Source organism: Gracilinanus agilis, chromosome 2, assembly GCF_016433145.1.
Source record: "Gracilinanus agilis isolate LMUSP501 chromosome 2, AgileGrace, whole genome shotgun sequence".
Taxonomy (NCBI): Eukaryota; Metazoa; Chordata; class Mammalia; order Didelphimorphia; family Didelphidae; genus Gracilinanus; species Gracilinanus agilis.
The window spans coordinates 394888544-394900980 of record NC_058131.1 but is presented as its reverse complement, the minus strand read 5'-3'; positions in this window follow the sequence as shown (position 1 = coordinate 394900980).

The following is a 12437-nucleotide window of genomic DNA, read 5'->3' as shown; positions in this document are numbered from 1 at the left end:
GAGGCCACATTTGAACCCAGAGCTTCTTTTCTCTAGGTCTGGCTTTCTATTCACTGAGCTACCCAGCTGCCCCCCTGCCTCTTACCTCTATGAGTCATCTAGGTTGTCTAGTGGACAGAGTGCCAGGCCTGGAGTCTGGAAGACTCGTCTTCATAACTTCAAATCTGACCTCAGACACTTAGTAGTTGTGTGGCCCTGTGTTTGTCTCCATTTCTTATCCTTGACGTGAACTAGGGAAGGAAATGGCAAAGCACTTTAGAATCTTTGCCAAGAAAATCCTAAATGGGGTCATAAAAAGTTGGATATGACTGAAAGTGACTGAACAACAGTTTTTTCATCTATTAATGGAAGGCTTTGGACTAGATGACTTCTGAGATCCTTTTCAAACCTGAATCTATTCTTTTCTGACTCTTTATAATGGTGAAAATTTAATTTAAGAAAACAATCTATTGAGCACCTATTCTGTGTAAAGCTTCTCAGGAACACAAAGATGACTGATGGTCCTTGCCTTCAAGTAGCTTCCAGTCTTATAGGAAGGAGAAAAGGCAAATAGAAATAAATATAATACCAGGAACAATATGTTAAGTATGGTAATAGAGGTAGGAAGTGCTATGATGTTTCAGAGCAAGAAGAGAGAACAAATGATTGTGGAAGAGAGAAGACCAGGAAAGTGTTAATGGATGGAGCAGCATTTGAAATGGCCTTGAAAAATGGGTAGACTATGGAGGACTAAAGGATGAGTAGATAGTGGAGGGCCTTCTACTCCATTGAATATAAATTAACTTGGAAGGATGGGTTGAATTGAGATTCCTTGGAGTCTGCCCTTCCCTATTAGTGATGGCTGAGATAGCATATCCTTTCCCCATGGTTCCCTACAGTTAATCAACATTGAAAATTTATTGAGAAAGAACATTCCAAAGTACTGGATCAAAATATCAGGAGAGTAAAAAATAGTTTCAATCGTGAAAACGTATGGAAATGAAATATTCATTTCCCCTGAAGGCTCATGTTAGCTAGTCAATTATTTGCTCACACCTTTCAAAACTATAAAAGCAAACAAAATATTTCCATCCTATCATGCATGAATAACTCACTAGCCTTTGTCTTGCAGCTTAAGGCTATAAAGAATGGAATAGTCAGTGTGGAGGGTGTGGTTTATCGGCTATCCTTTTAGGTCGTAGGTAGCCCCACTTTGCAACTAATAAACTCTCTGCTAGCCCACCTCAGCAGGAAATCATGCGTGTGATATGTTGGTGTACTTAAAATACGGGCAATTCATTTGTTGAATGGAGATGGCAATTATTAATTTCAATTTATCCTGTTTATTGGGAACAGCTGTTCATTAACATTTATTTAATTCCTGATTTAGGAGCCAAACTAATTACCCCAGATATGCAAAGTCTCAGTACCATGTGCAAAAAAAGAACTCTTGCTGCCTTGCAGGATTGGTACCGAGCAAGTGTATTAAAATATCCAGCTGTTCAGATAGGGTGATGTTAGAGAGGTGACCAGCTGGGGGCTCTCCTGACTTTGGATTAATATTGGAGGAAAGGCTTAAAAAGCAAGGTGCTTGTGGCAGGAAGCTCTAAGGAACCTAGTAATTAGAGCAATTTAGAGATAATCTAGTCCATTTCTTTCATTGTACAGAGGAAGAAATTGAGGCTTCGATGTGAAATAGATGTCCAATGAGGGGAATGAAGCATTTGGTTTTTAAATTTAGATCTGTAATTCCTCCACACACATCCCCCCCCATCTTATTCAATTCCACACTGATAGTCTTTCTTCTACAAATGTATTTAACTCTGGTAATGCCCTTTCTGAGGCTTTTCCCTATCTTCAGAATGAAGAGGTACTAGAATGTCGAAACTCTTCTTCCAGCTTTGTCATTCTGTGCATCATAAGTTAATGTTACAGACACCCTCTCATGGGAATCTTAAGCCTTTTAAAAACGGATCATCATCATTTAGGAGCCATTTAAACTTTTGATCTTTTTCTTTTTTATCTTTTCCTTCCTAACCTACCCATTTCCCCACCCTGCCTCTGCAGCCACACATCTTTCCTACCTGCTACCTTGTTCTTTTTAGAATTTTATACCCTTGTCTTCTTTCTTAGAATCCATACTAAGTATATTAGTTTCAAGCCAAAAGAGGGGTAAGGGCTAGGCAATTGGGGTTAAGTGACTTGTTCAGGGTCACATAGGTAGGAAGTGTCTGAGGTCAGATTTAAACCCAGGACCTCCCATCTCCAGGCTCAACTCTCTATCCACTGAACTACCCAGTTGCCCCTACCTCATTCTTCAGTGGAGCTATCATATTCCATATTTCCCTCTCTCAGGTCTCCGCTCTTTGGAGAGAGTTCAGGAGAAGGAATACTTGGCTTTCTTAATTCCAGAATGCTGAGTGTGGGTGGATAATCATAATACTTTGTTCCCTTATCATGATAGTAACAACTGACTTCGATGTAACACTTTCCAGTTTGCAAAATATTTCTGTCCTTCCCCTCTTTCGCTGCCCCCCATGACCCAGTGAGGTAGTTGGAGGAGATATTATCCTCATTTGTAGAGGAGGAAATTGAGAGAAAAGAAGGAAAATAAACATTTTTATAGTGATTTAAGGTCTATAGTGCTAACACCTTTATTGTGCTTTGCAATGCATTAAGGTTTGCAAAATGCTTTATATACATCAGTCACAGTTTAGTGGAAAAACAGCCACAACAGCTGGATTTGGAATGAGGGGACCGGAGTTTGAATTCCTGCTCAGCTACTTATTATGGATGTGGCCTTGAGCAAAGTCACAAATTCTCTGGGCCACAGATTCTTCATCCATAGAAGTAGAGGGCAAGGTAGCTTTAGGTCATGAAGAGAGAGAGAGAGAGAGAGAGAGAGAGAGAGAGAGAGAGAGAGAGGTCATCTCAGTTTGGAAGACCTGGGTTCAGTTCTGGCTGGATGACCTTGGTCATGTCTTTTAACCCTTTAGGACCACAGGTCACTTGACCAGAGATCAGCAAACTAGATTTGGCCGAATCCCTGTCTTCCTATGGCTTGTGAGCTAAGAATTTACTTTTTAGTTTTAAATAAAGCTTTATTGCATTTAAAAATGTGAAGAATCATTCTTAGCTCTTGGCTGTACAAAAGAAGACAATTGGGGGTTGGCCCTCAGTGGCAAGTGGAGCCGTTGTTGTTCAGTCATTTCTGTTGTGCCAGTCTTTTGTCTTACTTGGAGTTTTCTTGGCAAAGATATTGGAATGGTTTGCCATTTCCTTCTTCGGCTCATTTTATAGATGAGGAAACTGAGGCAAACAGGGTTAAGTGACTTGCCTAGGGTCACATAGCTAGGAAGTGTCTAAATCTAGATTTAGATTTAGAAACAATGCTAATCACTGCCTGGGCAAGCCACTTAATCCCCCTTGCCTAACCCTTACCATTCTTCTGCCTTGGAACCAATACACAGACTCTAAGATAGAAGATAAGGGTTTAAAAAAACAAAACTTGACTTCTCAGAATCCTCCCTATGTGGTTGTGATCTGTCTACCTTGGCTTCTCTCCAAATGCTGATTTTTCTGATCCTGTGCTTCAACCCAGCTTATTCATTTATTGTGTTCTATCTACCTTGCCTTCTCCTCTCCTTGGAGGGCAGTTAAGTGTTTATTTTTTTTAATTTCTTTTTTCATTATGAATTGGAACATTAAAAATCATAAATATTTCATTATACAAAGAACCAAAAAAGAATATTAAATATGGAACTATGAATTGTTACATAAACTCTGCCTTATAAAATTTGTTCATTTGAACATGGTAGTTTCAAAGTGGTCTTGTTTTTTGTGTCCCCTTCTGAACTGCCTTCTGCTTTTTTCCATGCATTAAAAAAAAAACAAACCCAACTCTTATCTTCCATCTCAGAATTAATAGTATGTATTGGTTCCAAGGCAGAAGAATGGTAAGGACTAGGCAAAGGGGGGGTTAAGTAACTTGCCCAGGGTCACACAGCTAGGAAGTGTCTGAAGCCGGATTTGAATCCAGTACCTTCTTTTTTAGGCCTGGCTTGCAAACCATTGAGCCACCCAGCTCTGTGTATTTTTAAATATTTCATGACACAATTTTCTTTTTTTGCTTCCCTCCCTTACTAGCACTACCCACTGACCCCCTCTCCACACTGACACTAAAGAGAAGCTCTTCCTTAATATATAAATAACTACAGACAAATTAGTTAAATCCAAACACTGGCCATGTCCAGAAATGCATCTCATTCTGTACTTCTAATCCCTCACTTCTCTGTTGGAAGATGGGACCAAGCATGCTTCATCATTGGTCTTCTGAAGACGTATATCATCCTTATCATCACAGGATTGAAGGAAAACTCTCCTGCACTTAGAACTTAATTCACTATTTCAGTTACTTTGGGGCAGCAAAATGGAGATTGCTACTTTACAGACTTTTGAAAAGAATGCTAATCACGGCCTTTTAATTCCACTAGAGCAGTGATGGTGAACCTTTTAGAGAGGGAGTGCCCAAACTGCACTTTCACTCCACATGTGAGCCCCCCCTTTCCCTGCTTTACCCCAAACAGAGGAGGGAGGAAGCACTCCCATTGGGCTGCTGGGCAGAGGTGTGGGTCATAGGAGAAATGTCCTCAGGTACAGTGGGGAGAGGGAGGGGAGCAGCCCCCTCTGGCATGCGTACCATAGTTTTGCCAACATGGAGCTAGGCAATCCAGAATGGAAAGATTAAATATTTTTTTTTTTTAAAGAGAGCTCCTTTTTTGGGCAATGTTATGCCAGTTAACTAGAAATCTTTACTAACCAATGACCCCACTTTCCTAAATCATGGCACTGAAAAGAAATATAGTTTGTTAATAGGAAGATTTAATGGAATAGCAAGTAAAGCTTTATTTGTTCTTTAAAAAAAAATATAGAGGACATTCTGGGACCTTCCTTCATCTTATCGCTCTAAATATCAGTTACCACTCTTCTTGCTATAGGTGCATATTCCTGGTCAGGAAGAATATCCTATAATGAGAAGCACTTCAACCATCACTGAAACGGAATAATTTCAAGGCCATATTCTCTAAGGCATTTGCCCTTTAATTTTTATTTCCCTGAGTAAGGCTCTGGTTTGACCCCAATACTAGCAACAGTGTGTATTCTGTCCTTTATCCAGCAGAGGAGGTAGTCATAGAATTAATTGCCACATCAGACTTTCATTTTCTGCATAGTTACACTGGGCTAATATTTACCTATAGCCTTATTTTTTGATGCAAACAATGCAAAGACATATCCATGTCCTTTAAAAATTGCAAGCATTGAGCTTGCACATTAACCCAGAGGGGACCTCAGATCCATCTTTTTTTACATGTGTGACTCGAGGCAAGTCATTAACACTGGAGCGCCGCATGGGATGAGCTGATGGGTATTCAGCAGTCCCTGGGAAATGAATGGTTTGTGTCTGGCATCACAACATGAACAGTCTCATACTGGATCAGGTTGGTGGCTTGGCCATCCTGGGGTTCTCCCAGTGAAAGTGATTATAAAGATCTTTCATGAAAGTGTATCCTCCATGATGTTAGCCCCAAAGGTTAGGGACAAGCTTTCCTCTATAACCTATTTTAAACTGTCATTCTGTGAATTAAAAACAAAGCAAAAACCCTACTCCTATTTTCTATCTGTATCATCCCTAGGGGTTAATGGGTTCCAAAAAATTTCCAACAACCGTGCCAAGTAATTTTCTCTTTTATTTGTATAATACATTTATTTATATTTGAGTAACTGGATTTAATTTGATTCAATTCAACAGAGAGACAGAATGGAACAGAGTAAGGGATATTGGCTTATGGGTCTGAAGACATTAGTTTGAGTCCTACCACTACCATTTACTAATCGTGTGAATTTGGACAAGTCATCAAACCTAATGGAGTCTGATTTTTCTCATTGGTAACTTAAATATAATAATACTCATCCTTACAACACCATCTGACTCAGAGGTAAAGATTTCACCACCTTTCACCCAATTCTCACCTGTGGCTCCAAGAAGCTATAGCTCATACAGCAGCCACATCCCAGTAAAACTGTCTTAGCAGATGGGTTAAATCAGATTGAAAGTAACTGGCAGGCTTCACCCCTGTCAATAAGTTAAGGCATTTGGGGAAGACTTCCCTGGTGGAAAGGGTGGAGGAGAAGAATTTCTTCCAATGGCCATGAAGGCACCAGAAAGCAGGCACTGTGGAGTGTTTAGAGTTTGGGTAGATATCAAAGAAGCTAAGGTCATCCACTGCACCCTTAATTTTTGTTTTGTCTCTGGTCTTTGATGACTCTAGAAGAGAGAGTGAGGTTGATGACTTCATTTCTTCCTCACTTAAACCATTTTAGGCATGAATCAAAAGATATCACCAATGATGCCATCTTGGTCCATTTCAAGTTAAAACAACTTAGTTCTAGGCACTGTGCTAGGGGCTGGTAATATACAAAATAAAAAAGTCCTTTTCCTCAGGGAACTTATACTTAGAGGAAATAATATGTACATCTATAAGTAAATTCAAGATATCATATGCATAGTAAATTCTGAGAGCAAAGGTACAGGTCTCTTATGAAGGACAGTTTGTTGACAATAAAGGGAGGGCATAAAGTACAGAGTCCATTGACCATGATCAGAGGATAGAGAAGAGTGGGGTGGTGACACCATGGTAAGAGAGCTTGCCTGGATGGGTATGAGAGCAAGGACTAGTGGTAGGGACAGGGAGCTTTGACCTCAGCAGCCTACAACTCAGAATCACAGGGGTTATGAATGGAACCATGAGGCAAATAAATTGTCTTTCTCTTGAAGACCCAATGTTATTTTGATTTGTCAGGCTCTCCAAAAGAGACACATGAAATCTGGCCTCAGACCCTTCCTTGCTGTGTGACCCTGGAAAAGTAACTTAATAATTGCCTAGTCTTTACCACTCTTCTGTCTTAGAATTGATACTAAGACAGAAAGTAAGGGTTTTTTTTAAAGAGATAGACCAGAGAATAACGATCTTTAAAAATATTTTTGTTTTCAAAAGATAATGGTTTTTAAAGCCTTTTGTAGCTGGAAAGTCTTAGAGACATATAAGCTATTTTGGTAGTATGAGTGAGTCCCTATTAGATGCACAATAACTGTGGTAGGTAGTTGGGAAGGCTCAAACAGAATGAAGAGATGTTCCTAAAACACAGAGGCAAACAACTACAGGGCCCAAGAGAACATAAGTGAGAGGTGCAAACAATGTGCTGTGTGACATACACATCACTTAACTCGCCTGCCCATCAGCTATCTGTTCTAGAATTGCAGGTTCTGGAAAAAGGCAAGAATGTGCCAACATGGAGATTCTGTGGCTTGAGAGTCCAAGTTCATTGAATCACAGTATCTCAGAGTTGGATTGGTATTTCAGAGTCATCTGAGACAACCCCGAAGAGGATTATCCTATACAGCATCCCTAGCAAGTGACCAGACAACCTTTGCTGGAGCCAAAGGAAGTAAGAGAGTTATGGCATTTACATGATGTGGTCAAAAGAGCCCCAGGTTTGGGAGGCTTTGCTTGGGTTTCATTCTAGCTTTGTCACTAATTTTGATGTCCTCACTTCCCCCTTAGGGGGGCAGGTGTACTGTGGCAGATCCCCCTATCTGTACTAAATTCCATTCTCTTCTGACTGTTTATGTTATAATGACATTTAAGGATCCTCTGAAGGAGGATAGACAGAATCCTAGGATCATAGATAGATCAGAACTGGGAGGAACATCAGAGGCAATCTTGTCCAGCGCCCTCATTTTTTAGGTAAACTGAGAACTTGCTTGTCACACTTTTAGAAAGTGACAAAGGCAAGAATTAAATCCAACTTGTCTTACCCTAGAGTGCATTGTTCACCCACTAGACTATTCTGTATCTTGATAATTAGCCCTCTTGTTGCTGAACATACCAACTTCTATTCTAGAGGCTGGCCCTTGCCTACCTTCTGTTCAGAGCAGGAAGATTTTTTTAAATTTTCTGGTTTCCTGACTATTCTTACCATGATTTCTATTCATCAGTATCTATGGAGAGTTTTTTTTTAACTGCATTGAAGGGTTGAGGGTGCATGAGTGATTTTTAATCAAAAACCAATTGTTTGTTTCTGGAAATCTAAAGCCCCAATTAACAAGCAAACTCCATAAAACTTCATCACTTGAGCCTTTGAGACAGGAGGCAGCAGTAAAAGGGTGACATGCTGAAAACAAATTACATGCATTTATCAGTAAATGGAACTCTATGCAAATGGACTCCAGCTTGGGAACTCATGGAATTGCTGGATTTCACTGGTTAAAAGTGCAATTCATTAGCAGATGAGAATAGAGGATAGACACCCTAATGCTACATCATTGTGAGACAGTCACTGGGCTCACATGAGCATCACTGGGGCAAGGGAAATCAAGAGTCATAGAATGAAATTTAGAACTAGCTAGGTGCTTGGAAATCATCTAGTCCAGCCTCATTTTATAGATGCAGTTGCAAGACCCAAAGAGTTTCTAGGATTTAAGGATGTAAGAGTCAGAGATAGGATTCAAACTCAGATCCTCTGACTCTACCTCCAGTATTCTTTCTACTATACCCCATATATTTGTATAAGGTAATTTGTTCAGAGACAGAGAGGTGCTAGTAATTGATCTCTGCAGGGTGGGGACAATGAGAGAGAGAGAGAGAGAGAGAGAGAGAGAGAGAGAGAGAGAGAGAGAGACAGAGAGAGAGAGAGAGAGAGAGAGAGAGAGAGAGAGAGACCTTATATATGAGGGATCCCATGAGAAGAAAGTTAGGATTCTAGAGGCGAAGTAGGGATATGTTCTAGGCATGGGGAACAGTTTCTGCAACAGCATCAGAGGTAGAAATGGGAAGCCATTCATAAGGAACAGTGAGTAAGTTAGTGTATTAAAAGGAAGTAATATGGAATAAGCCTGGAAAGAAAGATGGGTGGGGACTATGAAAGGATTTAAATGACAAACAGAAATGCTAGAGAAATGGGACTTTTTGATCATATAACATTGGCAGTAGGTGAACAAGGAGTGATCTAAAAAATTTTCAAACTATTAGCAACTAATGTAAGAATGTATCCATTAAGTCACTACTAATCTGAAAAATGCAAGTCCAAAAAAACCTTGAGGTTTTACCTTACACTCAGAAAATTGTTAAAGATGATAAAAGATGGAATTGGTATGTGTGAGAGGGGTTATGGGAAGATGAATATTGTTGGTAGAATTGTGAATCAATATAATAATTTTGAAAGCAGTTTGGATGTAAGTAGTGACTATAATGTGCATGTCCTTTAATTCAGAAATTCTACTACTGATCATAGTAGGTCAACTGATATCAAGGAAGTCAATGATAAAAAGAAAATTACCAAAGATATCAAAATAGCAACATTTTTTGTCATAGCAAAGAACTGGAAACAAATGATAGTTATCAGTTGGTAAATAGTTAAACACTGTGGTATATGACTATAATGGAATATTACTGTGCTATGAATGTAAAGAAATACTTATATGAACTGATACAGAGTTCATGTAAGCAAAGCCAAGAAAATAATATACACAGTAATTGAGTATGATAATGTAAATAGAAAACCTTCCACAAAGCAATTTCAAACAATAAGCATGGGCCCCCAAAAAAGAGGTATGAGAAGATACCTCCCTTCATTTCTTGGTAGAGATGGGAGATCCTTGGACATGGAACATTGCACATTTTTTAAATTATAAAGATATTTTATTTTACCAATTACATGCAATAACAAATTTCCATATAAGTTTTCTGAAGTGACATTGATTCAAATTTTCTCCCTCCCTCCCTTTTCCTTTCCCCCTCCTGGAGCTGGCAAGCAATTTGGTCTGGATCATACCTGTATTATCATCATTGTACATTTTTTCATTTTGTTTGATGTTTTGGTCAATTTTACCAATTTTTTCTCCTCTTCCTCTTTTTTCCTTTAAAAATATTCTTGACTGTATGAAATGCTTCTCTGGAAGTGGTTAGAGGGAGATATACTGATGAAAATTTAGTGATGATAATGAAAGCAGGAGTTATTATTACAATTTTATTAAAAATAAAATAAAAATAAAAACCAATATTATTTTGGCAGCTGTGCAGAGGACGGATTAGAGAAGAAAGTGAAATGAGGTGGAGAGACAAATTAAGAATCATTTGCAATAATTCAGATACGAGTTAATGAATTTTGAATTTAGGATGGTTGTGGCGTGAGTGGAGAGTTGGGAATAGATGAAAGATATATTATGGAAGTATTGTTTAAAAAAACTTGGTATCTGATAGGATAGAGATAAGAGTAGAGGTAGACTTAACATAATGTAGGTTCCTGGGGCCATGGAATGTATAATAGTGCCTCAACCGAAGAAGAGAATGTAAAGGAGGGAGGTATGATATGATTCTCCCTCACTTTCCATCAATGTAGTCACAGATGATAAGGTGTTGATGTTAACAAGGTTTTACTGCATTGTACTTTATTACTTTATTAAATATCCAATTTGAGTTAGAAGAGGCAATGTGATTGGCTGGTCTAAATAGGTAGGTCTTGGACATGACCAGAACTTTGACAGTTTGGGTTGAGTGCATGTCAATTATAGAGCGATTGCCCTCTCCTGTCCTTGTCCCCAATGGGAAAACCAGAAGCTACCCATTATGGACATATGGGACATCCAGTGAGAAACTAGTTCAATAGGCAGTTACTAATATAGGACTGCAGCTTAGAAAGAGCCTAGGGATGATATAAAGAACAGGATGTGATCTGAATATGGGAGACATGTCCAGTTTTATTAACTCTTCTTTGAAATTTTAAATTCAAACTTGAATCAAAATCTTTTTTTTTCAAAGTCTATGATTAATATCATTTCTCAGGTGGTAGATTTTTTCCCCCTGTAACGTGTATGTATGTATGTATTACATGAACAGCCTAATTTACAGATGGGGGAGTTGAGAGTGTTTAAACAGTTGCATAATTAATTGCCTTAAACTATCTAGTCTATGATTTGGAACAAATAATCTGTTCATGTGGGGTGGCAAGGTAGGATAGTGGAAAAATAACTGAAGTCAGCAGCTATTCACCAGCTGTATGATTGATTATGGGTAAGTCACTTAAATTGTGCATCAGTTTTCTTCCTATGATTAATGATGGTGATAGTAATAATAATAATAATAATAATAATAATACAAACAATAATAACTACCTCCCAGAGTTGTTATAAGGAAAATGTTTTATAAACTATAAGAAATATGAGCTATCATTTATTCTTCTCACCTTTTTCAATGGTATTTAGGTAAAATGGTCTTGGGAAAGTTAATATCCAAATAATATTCTTTTATATTTAATGTTCTTTGGACTTTTGAAAAGGTAAATAAAATAACTAGTTTTTGTAATTGAATAAAGGCATTTGGATATGAGCTCATCTTGTATAGACCCAATTGAGAGCATGCTTACAACAGTTCTAATAGAGGACAGGGCAATAGAGATTATATCTAACCATAATAGCTAGTATTATATAATGTCTATATAATGTGCTGATTACAACTATTATCTCATTGTATCCTCAAAAGAGCCTGGGGGTAAAGTACTATTATTATCCTTGTTTTACAGTTGGGAAAATAATAGGTGAATTAATGTGTTTAAAGTCACCCAGTTTTAAATGTCTAAGGTCAGATATGGACTTGAGTCTTTCTAACTCCAAGCCACTCTATTTACTGCACTACTTCACTGCCTTCCATATAATTTTGATCTTATTTATTAAGTCTCTATATTTTGACAGTTTTTTGTTCCATGCAGCTTAGAGATCATGAGTATTTGGTACAGTGAAGCTCTACAAATAACATTATTCTTAGGGCTTTATAGTACAGTGTTTGGACAGTTGTGGATAACTGTACCCTCTATGACAATTATCTGTTTCTAATATAGTTTATTGGTTGAGGTCTCTGGGACATTTTGAGGTCTCTATTTATAGTAGAAGTATTTATTATGTGTTAATTAAAAATGATATTGAGCTTCTGTTATATAATTCTAGTTGTCAGATTATATCTGTTAAGTATCTGATAGGTGCTGAATTTTTATAGTCTGTAAAGAGGTTTATTTTTTTTTTTTTGAGATTTTTTTTTTTAAACCCTTGTACTTCGGTGTATTGTCTCATAGGTGGAAGATTGGTAAGGGTGGGCAATGGGGGTCAAGTGACTTGCCCAGGGTCACACAGCTGGGAAGTGACTGAGGCCGGGTTTGAACCTAGGACCTCCCGTCTCTAGGCCTGACTCTCACTCCACTGAGCTACCCAGCTGCCCCTGGGTAAAGAGGTTTATTTTCTACAGTTTCCTTGAGTATTGCTATATTGATAAGTCATTTCTCGATCTTCATGACCCTATTTTGGGGTTTTCTAGGCAAAGGTACTGTGATGGTTTGCCATTTCCTTCTCC